Here is a 16,728-nt window from a genome sequence, read left to right as displayed (position 1 = left end):
CTCAAAGGCAGGCCCATGCCTGCTTCTAGTTGGTGTCCCTTAAAGCATGCAGACTTTGGTGCATGGGAGACAGCATGGCAGGGGCTCTGGGCCAATAAACTTACACTCCAAATCAGCGCTACAGTTTAAAGCCACAAGAGCCAGCTCAAAACCACCCAACCTTTGCCTCAGGCCACTCTTCTGAAATGTGAAAACCACAGCAAGCCCTAAGGCCAGGGCAAGCAAGGCTAGTTCCCTGCACACTTTCAACCATCAAGGCTGCTGTTGGGAATCAGGGTAGCCCCCAGCAGAGGGCAAGCATCCACTTGCTTCAGGGGGCTGCAGGGGGTTGAGGTTAGGCTTTCCCTAACCTCTCCCCACAAACCTTGCTCATTGCAAAGCTGCCTCTGTGTTCACGACAAAAAAAAAAAAAAAATCTCTGCAGATTTCTGTAAACAAAAGGTTGAAGAGGGTGATTAAAAACCTCCAACTTTTAACCAGAAAGGGCAGAATGGCTGGTACTGGGGAAATCGGATTGTCAGCGTATATACCCTTTCCCCTGACCCAAGGAAGCCACAGGTAGGCATGCCAAGATATCTACAATGCTCAAGTCTCTGGACCCAAATATGACTGGGTCCAGATAGCCTCCAGGGAGGTGTCCAGGTAAAAGATAGAAGCGGTCTCTCCCACAAGCTAGGAGACCCAGGGACCCCTGAGAAGTCAAGGATTCTCCCTTCCAGCTATGCCTCCAGGGGCTGGTCAATCCACTGCCTGGACTTTATTTTCTACCTGATTATCAACTCACAAAGGCGTCATAGAACACAAGACCTTCTTAATCGGTATCTGCTTCCTGAGCACCCGACACATGCCGGACTCCATGCTAAGCCCTTCATATGTGCGGTCTCTTCTCAGTTCCCAATCATGCTCACAAGGCTGGATTTCGCCAAGGGGGAAACTGAAGCAGCAAGATATTCAAGTCTTTATTTGAGGCTACATCGTAAAATGGGCCTTCAAGCAGACCTGGCGAACCTCTAGCATACATCCTTAATGAAAGGCATGATCAAATCATAAAATATGATATATAAAAAAACCCTTACTTTTGCTATATTGACCAGAGAGAGGTGAATGCTATGAGAGGCCATCATGGTAGAGGTTAACTAGAGGCAGAGAGCCAGCCAAGGGCTAGTGTGAAGGGCATGGGGCAGGGATGGGGTTCAAGCATTCAAGGCCTTTGACTTTCCTCTCTCCATCGGCCCATCCCTAACACACTCTACCTAGACTTATACAGCTGATAACTTGTGCCCACATCTGCCACTGTTCTTGGAGCTTCATGCTGGACCCTGTAGATAAGGAATGCTGTTCCCACTTTATACAAGAAAAAAACCAAGACTGAGAGGCAGTCTTGTTTAGGGACACATAACTAGTCTGCTCAGGGACAGGGCCTAGGGTTATAAGTCAGATCTCCAACTCTGAAACCTTTAGTGTGGTGCTCAGGGTAGAGGGGAGCCCCTCAAAACACCCTTCACATCCCCTCCCTTGCAGGTGTATGCCTTTATCGAAGCGCGGCAGCTTGCACACGCTCTTGCTTATGTGTTAAGGCCTTGGGGGACAGGGACCGTGAAACTCACCAGGACTTGGCCACGGTGAAGTACTCAGAAATCATCATGGCTAGAACCACAGCCGATACCCCTTCTCACAGTGGACCTGGGATGATGTCACTATGGGGAGGTGACAAGGAGCCAGGTCAGAGAGTGGCCCTGAGAGACTTCTTCCTATTTCCATCTTTCTCTGTGACGGCATCTGTCATGACTCCCTCGGTGTAGCTGATGGAGTTCACAGGTAAGAACGAGGGTGTCCAGGGCAATGTGAATATCTGATAAACAAACAGGCCTCAGTGTAAGTGTGCCCCATGGATCACCTAACAAACCAGGATCTCTGTCCAGGCTTGCCATTTATAAATACCTGCTGCCCATGTAAGCATAATTTTAAAAATTATTTCATTGTATTTCAAATTTACCCAGGTGCCCTGTACTTCACCCGACCACCACACCTGTGAGTGTTCCAAGTTCGGTTTTTGTCTTTTGAGAAAGGGATGGACGCTATTTTCTTCATAGGGTTGGAAAGGCTACCCCCGAGGACCAAGGGGGCACAGGAAGAGAGGCTAGCCACAGTTCCTGGTGGCTGTTGTGCAGGACGTAGCCCGGGAAGGGGGTCAGACTGCAGCAGAGAGGAGAGTGTGTCACTACAGTCGGTGTACTGGGTTGACAATGCCTCCCTGGCACAGGGAAGAACTCAAGATGCCCCAGCTGCTCGCCATTAAGCAGAGTTGGCATTTTAGAGCACGTCAGAGGCACTGGCTTCCAGCCCTGGAAGTCAGCGTCTGGCCTCTGAGCCAGCATTGCCTGCCCGGCTCAGGCCCTCTCACCTCTGTGGGCCAGGGCTTCCAACGGGTCCATTGTCATTCTGCCTGGGTACCTCAATGGAGCCATTCAGGAGCCTTGAAACGAGCCCCTCTGGAGGGCACTTCCTCCTCCTGCTCTAGCATGCCCTTGGCCAGAGCTCTCTCCTGTGTGGGTGTGGGGTCTGGCTGTGGTGACAGCAGCTGGCAGCCAGGGCAATGTTACTGAAGGGTGGATTGTTGACAGGGGGCACAGATATACCCCACGAGTCCTGGGATTCCAGGCACACTGCCCACACCGTGCCCCCACCCGACTCAGGGCAGCTGTGGATGGGGACGCAAGGTTCCTATTACAAGTCACCGTGGACCGTGAGTCACAGGAGATGGGTAGAGAAGAGTGAGAGACGAGCCTTAGTCAGATCTTAGCTGTGCGAGGTAAGCAGGTCATCTCACCTCTTCCGGCTCCGCTTTCTTTAGTTGTAACACACCTGTCAAGTTAGAGTGGGGAATTTAAGCCAGGCAGTGGGGAAGGAAGCAGAGGCAAGTGGATCTCTGTAAGTTCGAGGCTAGCCTGGCCTATAGAGCTAGTTCCAGGACAGCCAAGGTTACACAAGAAATCTTGTTTCATCAAACCAACCAACCAACCAACCAATAAACTCAGTGTGGAGACTAGAATCCAGCACACAGTGGGTCTGATGAACTGTTCCCTCCTTTCTATGCCTCCTTCCTCTAGCTTTTAGTGAACCACAGAAGACACCAGGGAGTAATACTTTCTGCAGGCAGATCTCGTTCTGCCTCCTTAGGGAGATACAGGATCCCCAGCAGGCCGGAGACATCACCGGAGGCCCTCTGTAGGGACCATCGGCACTCACGTGGAACCCTATGTCTCATCAGAGGCTTTCTTCCTTCTAGCTGACCCTGTGGTCCCGAGGGGATCAGGCCCCCTCCCCAGATGGCTCCCAGTGCCTGACGCAGCAGGAAGGAAGGAAATCTAGAGCTGACAAGCTGATCCTTCAACAGAGGCCATGTAACTACTCATTCCCCCACCACAAATCTCAGGAAATGCTGGAGGGTGGCTGACGTCCCAGTGAGATAGATGCCACGTTACCTGGCAACCCTGGATGCAGAGAGAGGGGTTGGGGCTTCCCGTTCACTAGAGCCTTGAACTATCTCAAAGCCTATATAGATAGCATTGTCTGCCCAAGGTTTTCCGGGTATCCGACCCCAACCCCTCCCCGTTCCCCCCACCCAGAGCCTGCATGGCTCCTCCTTCCCTGGTTTTGGATGAGGTCTTCTGCTCTGGCCTTGTGTCAGCACAGGGGCTTCAGATCACCTGCTTGCTCACTGGTTATAGTTGTCCAGACCCCAATTTGGGGGATGGGGATACAGCATAACTAGTTAGTATGAGGCCCTGGATTCATCTATAATTCCACAAAAGAAAGCCCACAAATTGTGCGACCTCATGCTAGATTTGAAAATTCAGTCTCTGTGGCTGGGGCCGAGGCTTCTCTGCATACTTACCAGCTCCGTATGCAATTTTGAAGACCACTGATTTAAAGGAAGAGCTGCGTTTTCCCTAGCTCTCTCTTGCCCCCACAGGACCTTTCTTCATGCTCACTCTTCCCTTCATGTTAATAACAATCTGAGAACTAATTAATTGGTCTCCTTATTGCCAAATCACACTAACGTAATTAAGCCTTGACATTGCATTTCTTGATTGCATCTGTCACGGACCTCTCACGCCAATTATATCCATATTTCCAGGTCTAGCGGGAGACGCATCAGAATTTGGTGCCATACATCAGTTACCTTGCCTACAGAGCAGGAAAGATGTGGAGACAGGTTTCGGGGGCTGTGGTTCACTGTCTACAAAGCTGTGAAGATGGGGACCAGGTTTAGACGCTCACCTACCTAGAGCCCCGTGAAGGCAAGCAGGCAGATCTGAAATTCAGCCTGGGGATGACTGTGAACACTTGCTCGTCCCCGGGCTCCTCTTCAGAGTCCGTCTCAAATTCAATTACACACACCCAAGAGCTCCAGCATCCCCTGCAAAGTCCTAAGAAACACAGATGCAGAGGATCGATTTTCTCTGCAAGGGAGATGTCTAAACAACCCCACAAGCTGCGGGAGAAGGACGGTGCCCAGGCCGTAAAGCTATGAACACAGCGTTCAGAGAGAGAACAGGAGGTTCTTCCTCCAAAGAACAAAGACTTTAAACTTCATGCACTGTGGAACTGTCTGGAGGTAAAATGTGTGTGCATGTGTTTTTTAACCTTTGCTTTTGAGGACCATCTGGACAGACACATGCTACATACACAAACACAAATACATGTGTGCAAAGCATATGCACGCATGCAGACATGTGCATGTATGAATATATGCATGTATAAGCACGTTCATTGGTACACAGACATGCATGCACTAACATGAATTCACTCATACATAGATGCATTCGCCAAACAGCCATGGGCAGCGGATTCAGGGTAGGTGAGTCTGCACTTCCAGAGAGGGTTAACAGTGTTCAATGCAGAAGGCATTGTTCTCTAGAACATCTGGGAGAGAAGAGATATGAGCCCTGTTCTGCTTACATCTGTGGGTCAGGGTGGGTGAGAGAGAAAGACACACCAAGAGTGTGTTTAACATGGCGTGGGAAACCTGTCCTAGCTCTTGAGAAAAAACAAAGCAAGGTGAAGAGTGGTCTGGGGAAGGGGGGACAGATGCTGCCATTTCATATACTGAAAAGAGCGAGCGCTCTGACCAGTGACGCCTGAGCAGATAGATAGTGGAGGTGAAGAAAGGAATGAGCATTGTCGATATGGGGGAAGGGTCTAAGCACAAAGAACAGCAAGCGTGGAGACCACGAGGCTCAGTTTCTTTGTAAAAGTGAACAAGAAAGTAGGGTCATGCGATTCAGCTCGAAGCCTTCAGAGTCTGCAGGGAAGGGACAGGGGAAAAGACAGGAGACAAACTTTCTTCCTGTCATTAAAGCTCCACACTTTTATTTTTGAAGATCTTACTTTAAAATTTTAGTTATGCAAATGTGTGTTTGTGCTCGCGCATGTGAGTGCCATCCCCAAGAAGGCCAGAAGAGGGTGCCACATCCCTCCACAGCTTGAGTTATAGGTAGTCAGGAACCTTCTGAGGTGGGTCCTGGGACCCAAACTCTGGTCCCTGAAAGAACAGTGAGTTCTCTTAACCACTGAGCCATCTAACTAGCCTTTTTTTTTTTAATTTAAAAAAAATTTTAAAAATCTCCTATGCTTCTCTTTTCAACTGGGGTTGGGGGGGGGGGAGAATTCACCAGTTGTTTTTTAAGAAACAAAAATAATCATTTTCTGTTGAGGAAGAGATATTTTAAAACCACTGAATGGATTGTTCCTTCCCTGGCTTTTTATTGATACGTCTGCCCTCTTTCCAGTTCTAAAATAAGCTTCTTGTCTGCACTGTGTCGATCCAAAGGCAACATGCTACAGAGTGGACTGGGCCAAGCAGAGCCAGGCTGGGGTCACTGGGAAGTCGCTAGACTTGGAGAATGTACCACTCTAGTTCTGCCAACAGGGCCTTACCCATCCGCTTGCTTCCTCACAACCCAGGTGACTGGAAGCCCTCAGGAACAGCAGTGGAATGTGGTGAGGGTTGGACCTTGCAAATGACAAACTTCTGAGTGAGTTCCAGTTCTCTGGAATGGAAAACCAGCAGCTTCCTGTTACAGAGTGTACCCAAGGTTTGTGCCTGAGCCCATGGGTGTGGGCGAGCCATATACTTCCAATCTGCATCTGCCTAAAAAACAACAAAGCAGCCGTGTTTCTAGGCAGGTAAACCAGTTTTAGGGACTGGAGTCAAGTTTCTATTGATTTCTGTTCTGCCAGCCAAAAAGAGAAAAAGGAGTTCAAACCATCAGTAAGCAGAGACCCGCAAGAGGAAAGCCGAGGGGTCCATCCACCAAGCCCCTGAGACATTTCTAGGTTAGCTCTTTCTGGGGGAGAGGCCCTATGCTACCTTACAAGGCAAGTCTTGGCTTTGCTTTCCTGGAGGGCCGTAGCGGGCTTTGGTCCTCTCTAGGTTGGATCTTTCTTCCCACGGTTAACCAGAGGAAGGCTCCGTCCTCGTGACACGCAGGTTGGCTAGGGATAAAGGCTCTTCAGCTGCTGGCTGGGATTGCAGCCTGGCTTTCACTGGGAGGCACGTGACCTTGGGCACTGTGCTCACAGTCTCCACGCCTCTCTTCACCTGTCCATGGGACAGCATCATAGAAGCACCTGGCTCAGAGGCATGGCTTCTGTCCAGGGAAATGAGAAAAGCCACAAAGGCCTGGAACAGCGACCCAGCCCAAAGGGACCATTCTGGGAAGAGCAGTACCTGTAGTTACCCCCTGCCAGGCACTACGGCAGACATGAACGGCTCTCCCCCTTCAGAGCCCTTGAAACACCATGTTTTCCCTGTGGAAAATGGCCTGCAGCTGGACTACTTATTCAAAGCCCAGATGGCCCAGGCTCCATCAGTGCAAAACACAGGAGATGCATGGTAAATAGAAGGGAAGGCAGGAGGGTACCCCAGCTCTCTCAGGTCCAGCTTGGGCATGGGGACAATCTAAGCGGTAAGGAATAAAAGGCATGGAACAGAGTCAAAGCAGTCTAGAACCAGCTTTATGTGGGCTTGGTCAGAATGCCAGCTGAGCCCGAGCCACATAGACAAAATGTATGCAAAGGGACAGTCTCACCGACCTAGGGAGCTGGCCCTGGGATCTCAGCGGTTGGTGTCAGCCAATTGTCACTTGCTTTTCTGATTCTGTGAGCCAATGCACAGGCTCCCTACTATAAAGAACTCAGTATCCCCTTTGAGTATCCCTCTGAAAGACTTAGTAGGAGAAATCCTACAGCATAGACTGGTTCTGGTACATTCACACCATGCAGACCTTCCGAGCGAGCAGATCTTATCTGTGGATCTGTTCTGGGAGGCAAGAGGCCCGGGTTCTAGTTTGCAGTCTGGCCCTTGGAGCTGGGAACTCAGAGCAAGCCACAGGCCTCTTTGGATGCGACTGGAAACAAATGGCCTCTAAGATCTCTCCTGCTTCAGGTGTCCGTGCTTCTATGCTTTCCAGGCAGAGATCGGGAATAATGCGACCATCCAGAGTCAGTCTGCCCCTCTCCAGTCTGGTTTGTCACCTAAACGTTGGCTTTGCCTCTGGGTCTTGCCTTCCTTAGCCAGCCACCAAAGTCCATGCACGGCAAGGCCCGAGTGCTCCAGGACGTTGGCAGCCTTCGGGTTTTGACGCCAACAAGCTAGTACTCCCGGGTCTGAAAAGAATCCGAGCAAATCTGCATGAAATGAGGACTGTGTGCAGCAGCCAGCAGCATAGGGAGGGAGGGAGGACAGGAAGGAGGAGGACCTGCCAGCTGTGAGGCACATGGGCCCCACTGGCCCCCAGCGCGGGGGGGGGGGGGAGGGGGTGACCCGCCGAACGACAGCCACAGCAGCGGGAAAGGAGATGGTACCCAGATTGTAGAAGAGGTGGGCAAGACCACACAGGACCCGCTTATCCTACAATCCTGGTGACAGGCTGGGCCTGGCAGCACCTGGGAGGCTCTGTAAGAGATCATGCAGAACATGGAGGGAGGGAGGCCAGGGCTAGCAAAGCAAGCAAAGGCACTGGGGAGAGGACAGCCCAGCGTGGGACCCAGGCTTCCTCTAACGACAGTGAGCAGTACAGGTTTAAAATCAGGCGAGGGTTGAGTTTTCATCCTATTACTCCTGAGAGACCTGCAAAAGTCCCCAAGACCCTTTAAGGCAAATGTCCTCACGGTTAGGGTCAGGATCGCCCCCTCTGACAGCGTGCAGACTGGAGAAGATTCTTACACGGTACGTCTTAGGTACTGGTTGGGTTGTACCTCTCATGGGTCAGACACTGGGATGTCTCCAGGTGGTAGCATGGAAGGTGGTGGGGTTTCTGGGAGTCACTGGGGAGTACCTTCTGAAGGGGGCACTGGTTCCCTGGAGTCGGTTCTGTGAGAGACAGGTGATATAAACGCCTGAGCCAGGCCCTGGGGTCCTCTCTGGATTCCTGTTTGGTAAAGACACTCGATATATGTTGGGAAACATATGCTCTGCCATGGCTCTCTGTCATGAAGGGTCATAGCTGTGGGGGTGGGGAAGGGGAGCTTGACAGAGCCTGCAACATGTTGTTTGGATTCCTAACTTCCAAAGCTATAGATTGCATAAATCTCCTTTCTCCAAGAGCAGGCTGGCTCAGGTTTTTTGTTTTTTTGTTTTTTGCAAAAGGGCCCAAACACAGTCTGGAAGCTTTGTCCTATCTATGGATCTTCTCAACCTTTCCCTTTTCCTGAACAACCAACATATATCCACGCCCTTCTCAGGCCTCTCTTCTGTGGGGCATAGGAAGTTGCCTGGGCCACCATTACTGTGCACCGACGAGGCTGATTCACAAGAGTCGCCCCGGCTTGCTCATGGCGAGACACCGGCGCTGCGGTTATAAAGAATGATCTGTGGGAGGTTGGAGCGATCAGTGGTTAAGAGAGCTAGCTGAGAACTTGGGTTTGATTCCCAACACCCACCTCACGGTTTAATAATTCCAGTTCCAGGGGATCTGGCACCCTCTGCTGACCCTTTGCGGCACTGCATGCACATGGTTTACAGATACACATGGAGAAAAAAAAAATCCATACACATAAAATAACAATGACTGGATCTTTATTATTATATATATATTTTTTTATAAAACTGCTCTACACTGGGCGTGGAAGCACACACCTCCAATCCCAGCACTCAGAGGGCAGAGGCAGGAGGATCTTGGGTTTGAGGCCCACTTGGGCTATTTAACAACAACAACAACAACAACAACAACAACAACCAAAAAGAAACGAAGAAACCAACCAGATCCACTGCATAAGGAAAACTAACTTGACTGCTTCCTAATTCAGCAAACAGTTTCAATCAAATTCCCCATTTTCCCCTCATCAGTCTCACACCTGTACTGACGGGTCTTACGCTGGCCACCCTGAAGGGCCCTGTGGCCTCAAAGGACATCGTGATCTCTACACCCAGAAACACGTAAATGATATCATTCGTCCGCTAACATTCGTTTAATAATGAAGGGGTATTTTCAGAGTCTGGGTTAGGAGTAAGATTATGTACTGCCTTGGTCAGAGTTCTATTGCTGAGAAGAAATACGAAGGAAAGCATTTAACTGGGGCTGGCTTACAGGTTCAGGGCTTTGTTCTGATATCATCATGGCAGGAAGCATGGTGGCACACAGGCAGACATGGCACTGGAGGGGTAGCTGACGGCTCTGCATCTGGTCCCGCAGGCAGGGAGAAGAGAGACACTAGGCCTGGTGTAAGTTTCTGAAACCTCAGAGCCCCACCTGGAGTGACACACTTCCTGAAACAAGGCCACACCCACTCCAGCCTAGGCCACACCTCCTACAACACCAGTCTCTCCGAGCCTCTGGGGACCATGTTTATGCAGATCACCACAATTACCACGCCCCCCCAAGATTGTACAGCAACCTGCTGTGATTTGATCTCAGCGACACCCTTTGAGACACCCACCCCAGCAAAGGACTTTCACAGGTGCTGTTAAGGACCCTGGCTTTGGAGGTTCAAACTCATGACTTCGAATTCTGGGTATGCTATCTATCAGCTGTGCAACTAACTGGTCGTAGAAGCTGAGCCTTTCTGAACTCTGAAAAACGCTAAAGTGAGTGCCTTCCCTGTCAGAATCGCCTCTGTTGATCTGACAGGGAGCCTTCCAGAACGTCCTCTCCATGTGCTGAGCTAGGTAACCGAGCTGGAAGCTCGGAAAGACAAGCTGACTTATGGAAGGTCATCATCCACAGCATTAAAGAACTAAGGGACTAGAACCCGAGCTCCTGGCTCCCTGAGTAGCCATTCTTTTCTGGAAGCAGCATCTCCTTCATGGGTTGCCGTGGGGTTAAATACAATGACAGGAGTCTAGAGGTGTGTTCATCAGGGTGAATGATCACTGCGATATATTTTTTTTTTATTTCAGGGTGGGTAGTATCTGGGGTGCATGTCCTCCCACACTTGTGCACATGTGGATACCTGTGTGGAGGCCACAGGTGGACGTCAGCATCTCCCTCCGTCGCTCTCCATCTTAGTTTTGGAGACAGGGTCTCTTTCTGAGTCTGGAGCTTGCTAATTTGCCTAATTTGACTGGTCAGTAGGTTCTACCGGTTCTTCCTATGGCCACTCCCAACCCCCACTCCAGGAGTTCATGTACCTGTTTTTGTTTGTTTGTTTGTTTGTTTGTTTAAATCATGGGTTCTGGGAACTAACCTCATGGGTTCGCAACCAGTACTTTACCCACTAAGCCACCTCCTCAGCCCTGTGACAATTGTCTATAATCTGTCACACTGTCGTGACGAGCTGACTTCTCAAACCCCAAGAAGAATCCCGTTCCAGGAGGAATCACTTCTTAGTTTCCCTCTTCTACCAGGAATACAGGAACAAAACGTGGTAGGATGACCCTGAATTTACCAACGCCACATATGCAGTGCACCTGATGGCGCTGAGCGTTCACTCGGAAGGAGGGACAAGCCATTCTGAAGCTGTAGGGTCTTTGTCTGCAAAGCAGAAGTGAGGGCTTGTCTGCCTTGGGAAAGGGGCACCGAGTCATGAGTCATTTTCAAGTCTTATATGGGTGACTCGGGGGGGGGGCTCCTGTGAAAATGTCTGAGTCACTTGCTATTGTCTGAGCATAGATGGAAGCACAAAAGCCTGACCAAGTTTTTTTTTTTCTCTGAATCACATGGCCCATTATGCCCAAGATGTTCTATGAGCACACTGTCCGTCCCCTCAAACAGCGTGACCACAAGACAGAGTAGCCATTGAAAACTGGTCCTGTGGCTATTGGTAAAATACCATTGGGCAGCTGGCCATCAGGCCTTGGGGTACCTTAGTGACCAAACTGGTCACGAGGCTTAATTCCCACTACTTAGCTAGGAGGGAAAAGGGACTCCCTTCTGCCCCCAGAACCGTAAGCAGCCATCAGGAAGCCGAGGCCACAGGCCTGAGACTTGCTGTGTTCTGACTGGAGCTGGACCATCAGATTGGGCAGCTGCATCCCGCCATTTCAAACAGTGGCGGCTAAGAGAGGAGACTATAAAGGAGGCCTGCAGCCAGTTTAGCCTGGAGCAGAACCTTCAGTTGGGTTGCCATTTTAGGGATGGTGTGCCTGTGACTAAAATGTGGAGGCTTCAGTGAACAACTCTGCAAGTCATTTCTTTGGACGACTCTGCTCAGAGTTTCCTCATATTCCCACGTCAATGAACCGTGTTCATTGCTGTGCAGTGGCCTTCGGTGCTACAAGCCACCTGTCTGTCCCCATGGTCAGCTCTCCACTTGGGAAGCAGGTAGATGGAACACAAGCTCAGGGCGAGGCAGACATGAGCCACGGTCTGATGTTTGGGTTGTCAAGCAAGACCGCATAGTCCTTGCCCAGTATAGGCCAGGCCCTGTACCTGGCATCCCACCTGTGTATCTCACTGAATTCTTACAGCCTATAAGCATCACCACTAAAAAAACCATGTGGCTTATCAGTACCAAGTAACATGCCCAAAGGCAGGATTTGAATGCAGATCTGCCTGTCAATAAAACCTGAGTTACTGCACAGAGATGTTTCCAACTGTTGATCAGTCTTGACCACACACAGCTTCCACACACAAACCATGCTAACTGTTTCACCTTTGCCCAGTTTCTGTGTCTCATATTAAGTGATAACGGTATAAAGGGGCGCTGCAGATGACCCGACGGCGAGCAAGTGTTCTGTGAATGACCCTTTCCCGGCGGCAAGGCTGAATTAAGAAATGGCAGTTTCTGACTCTCAGCCAGAATCTTGTTGGGCGGTGTGGGTTTGCACAGCGGCTTCAGGAGACTGACAACGGATCTGAGTAGAGCACCCTTAGTGAGGCCGCAGCCCTCACATCTTGTAGGTAAATAAAAATGGGCAGCGAGCCGGTGTTTCAATTCTTGGTCACCGAGAAAGTGTGAAAAGCAAGATGTTAAACCCAGCCATTATCAAAGCTGAACTTTGGGTTGTAACTCCCCCAGCCTCCCTTTTGAAGTACGTGTGTGATTACATGCGCTCGGTACTTGAAGCTTTTCCATGTGTATAGAGCTGTGTACGTGTGTGTGTGTGTGTGTGTGTGTGTGTGTATGTAGATGTAGGCATATTTATACAAAGATGTATACACACCGAATGATCGCCCACATAAGCCCCTGACTCTACCTTTAAAGTGTCTCTAGAGGACCCAGGGGAGAGGCAATAATACGTGAACCATAAACATTCTTGCCTGTTGGCAGATAACCACAGTGTGCGTGTGTTCGCCTCCAAGAACTGAGAAAGCGGGGAAAGGGAACAACACCCGGCAGAAAAACACACTAATCACATCCACAATCAGCTCTGATGACGAAGCAAGCCTTCTAATCAAAACCCAGTGGGGCAAAGCTGCAACAGGTTGTAAGCTTGGAGCTGGGCTTTTCCCAGGGGCCTCGCCCACGCTTTCTTTTTAAACATCTAAAAAACGCGCACACAGGATTTCAATCACTTCTAATTTTTTTTTTTTTTAAGAAATAAGTTGCAGGCTGAACACGAGCTCCTAAAAACAGGAAATATCAAAGCATTATGTGAACCATCTCTTCCTCCTGCAACTGCTTCTTTAAAAAAAAAAAAAAAAAAAAAGCTAACCCTGTCCTTAACCCCGAGAATTCTTTGCCTGAAGACTGGCCAGAGCCTTGCAGTCTAACGCAGAGCGTGCGTCTAAAATGATCACTTACACATGATCCTAGTTCACAACACATGAGAGACCAGAACAGATATGATAAACGGTCCTCTCAGGGAGGCCCAGGTGGCACAGTAGCAGGAAGAGGGTCAGAGGGGCCTGACGGAGGTAGAGCAGCTCCCACTGGAGGTTGAGAGCGAGCTGCCGGTCTGGGTCTGTAGGAGGCGCCAGGAGAGGAGGCGATGGCTGACCGCCTCTAACAGCTGTTGGCTGGCAAGTCATTGATGGTGGGGTAGAGCAGACGACTGATAAATCACCCAGTAAACCGATCTACTGGGTAAGAAACTAGGAATGGGCGTGGTGGCACATGCCCTTCATCCCAGCACTACGCAGGCAGAGGCAGATGGGCCACTGTGAGTTCAAGGCCAGCCAGGTCTACAGAGTGAGAGAGACCCTGTCTCAAAAGACAAAAAACAGGCACGCTTTGCCCCCATATCGACCATGACAAACCCCCTGAAGCCCATGCTAACGATAGTCATCAGTGTTGCTTCCCAAGGGTCAGCTCTGAGTCAGGTCCTGAAGGAGACACCCCCGGCTCCCCAGCTTCTCACCGCCGGCAGGTACCCTCTGACAGAAGCCAACATGAGCATCCACTGCCAAGCCTCTGCGCTTTCTCATACCCTGACCTAAAATGGAAAGCACTCAACCTAGAACATGCACGAGGGTGCATCCACTTGGGCTCTGCACCGCTCAGGGTAGCTCTGCCTCCTCTCCTTTGTTCTTCTCCTTCTCTTCCTCCCTCCTCCTCCTCTCCTCCTCTCCTCCCCACTGAACACTCTTGTTCACTACTGGGGCCCAGCTCATCTCCTTCCTCCCTTGTGATCCCCCTGGTCTTCTCCAGCCCTTGAACTACTAGCCTTCCTTCAGCATCTTGAATCCTCAGGCCCAGCACAATCTTTAGCTCTCCCAGTGTTGCCCTCTGCTGGAAATAGACGCCGTGCCTAAGGTCCAGGCCACCAAGTCTCACTTGTCCTCAGCTCTGCAGCAGCATGAGAGACAGTGCTGGAGAGTGGGCACGACACTGGTCCAGCACCTGACTGAGCTGGGATCCCTGCTCTGCCACGCTGGACAGCGTGGATCAGTGGTGACATCTGTGGTCGGATGCCTCAAGGTCTAGAACTGACCAGCAGCCGCTGTGGCTCCCCCTGTCCAGCATGACAGTTAAGGGGTTCCAGTTCAGATGCTGCTAACTCTGCTGCTCGTGAGGCCAATGACCTTTCATTTCCTCTTGTGTAAAGTGGGGGTAATCACACTTATCAGATTGTTAAGAGAATAAAAGAGAGTTATTTTATGCAAAACACCCAGAACAATCCCTGACACCCAGGAAGTACGAGGCAAGGGTACCTTCTTTACTTTGTTATCTTAGGACATATGGTCGGACGTGCACACATGAACCACACCTATTCTAAGTGCTCCTGTGGAGACCAATGAGAACCTAACACACCAGGCATTCCACAGCTCACCCCCCACCCTCCCACAGTGCCTGGTACTGTGCCAGGCAGAGTCAGAGGCCTGTAAGTGCTCATGAACAGGTTGACATCTTCCTAGAGCTCCACCTTTTCTCACTTAAAGAGAAAAACTAAGAACAAACTAAGTTTTTCTTAATACTCATAATTCCTGTGCCCATTTTTTTTTTTTTTTTTTTTTTTACAGATGGAAGCACTGAGGCCCAGGGGAGTAGTTAGTTAATGGACTAGGCCACAGAGCTAGCATAGGTCAGACAGAAGGTACCACTGATAGTCAAAGCTTTAAAACCTGGACTGTTAGTCACTATGCAGCCCAGCCAGTCTCCTGCCCAAAATCCCCCAAATAAAAGAGAGGCAACATTTGGAGTTTATCATTTCCTGAGTGTCTTGTAATGATAAACATTAAGTTTGGGACCAGGAAATTACCAGGTGCTAAGTCAGCCACAGTCCTCAAGCCATAATCGAGGGACTTTCTGGAAGGTGAATGTGCACTGTCTGTCACCAGGGGGATACCCTGTTCAAAGAAGGCGAAATCCTTTTGCCAAAGCCCCTTTGATGTCAGGGTGGGGCTATGAGCGCGTGCTACATGGAAGAGCTCCTAGGAGACTCAGGGGCTGGCAAGGAGGGGCCCACTGGGAAGCCAGGACTGTCCACTGGAAGGTGGCCAGTTTCCTGAGCCATCCATCCAAACCACCCTCGTGATGCAGAGGACCCATGGAGAGTAAGAGAGGTGAAATGTGGGGTGGTGGGGACAGAGGGAAACAGCGCATCCAGGGAGTAGGGCCAAGTTAGCCCGTCATGGAGATGCCAAGAGTGAAAAAAATTTTTTTTTGTTTTTTTTAATGGAGAGAGTGGTGAATCACCTTCTCAGAGACTGCTCACGGTAATCTGCCACTGTTCCTCAGCTGAAGGGTCAAATGGGTACTGGCAGGCAGTAGTCTGGCTATGAATGAGCCCAGCGTCTGCCTTCCGTTCATTCCTACGTTCCTTCTCATCGGGGCCGAGGGCATGTGTCACATTCCCAGTTGCTGTTCCAAAACACCACCCACTTCACCCCCACAGAGGAAGGAGGCACCCTGGTGCTCACCCTCATTTCAGAGCCCTCTGGACAAGGCCTGTAGGCTCTAAGAAAAAGAGCAGAGCACAGGGCCTAGGAGAGCCAGGACCCAGGAGCACTGGAGGAAATCTTGCCTTCCTCCCACACACCATCCGTCAGGGCTGTCAGCTTCCAAAAATGTTTAGCAAGTGCAGCATCAAGAGGGACATGCTGATGGGCGGGTCCGGGAGCTTGTGTGGGGAGGGGGCCTTCTCTGGCTCCGAGTTCCAACTGTCTGCCTCTTGAGCAGCTTCTAGACCCAGCTCCTCCGTCAGAAAGGTTAGGAATGTGTTGAGTGTTAACCTCCCATCAGGGAAAGCTACGGAGAGGTAGGTGCCCAAAAGGTCGTCTGGTCTGTTGCTGCTTGGCCCTATACCAACTCCAGACTGCCTCCCCTTCTGGCTTCCCGGCTTCTCCTCTCCTGACTGGGACAGCCACAACAGTCAGGTCATCCTGTCCCTAAAAGTCCCTGCTGACTGGCAGCCAAGAAAATACAGCATGGCCCTGCTCCCTTCTGCCAGAAGAGGGGGAAGGCGGCAGGGAAGGCAGGAGTCCAAGAGAAACTGATTGGCCCTTAAGGATTTCCTTAAAAGAGATTGCATGGCCAGGCCCTGTCACCCAGCCCAGTAGGGGATGCTTGCTCTGCCAGGAAAGGTAGAAGTCACCCTTTCTGGTTCAGTCCTGCTCTCACCCACACCATCACCTCCCTAATCACCAGAGATCCCAACACTGGCAGCATAGATTACCCAAGAAGGAGGGGCTTAGCTACGGCAGCCATTCTGAGACAGCCAAGCCACCCCAGTCACTAGGGGTCTGTAGCAGCTAGCAGTTGGCAGCACCTGGCCAGAATTCCTTCTCCCTAATGATGGGGGCAGAGCCTGGCCATCTTCAAGCTAGGAGGAGGGTTAAGTTCAGGGCAACCCACTCAGTATCCCTTGTCCTAGATCTCACAGCTGAACCAGGTAGGACC

The 16,728-nt window shown here is 50.6% G+C and overlaps 1 protein-coding gene across 11 annotated transcripts in view; it reads right to left on the bottom strand.

Annotated features, from left to right (window-relative positions):
- Nav2 (neuron navigator 2) overlaps nucleotides 1-16,728 on the bottom strand; it is a 643,327-nt gene that overhangs the window by 340,391 nt on the left and 286,208 nt on the right. The window lies entirely within an intron of this gene.

This window comes from Mus pahari, chromosome 1 (assembly GCF_900095145.1).
Source record: "Mus pahari chromosome 1, PAHARI_EIJ_v1.1, whole genome shotgun sequence".
In the NCBI taxonomy this organism is placed as follows: domain Eukaryota; kingdom Metazoa; phylum Chordata; class Mammalia; order Rodentia; family Muridae; genus Mus; species Mus pahari.
The sequence above is the reverse complement of the archived record's forward strand: the minus strand, read 5'-3'. Positions and strand labels throughout refer to the sequence as shown.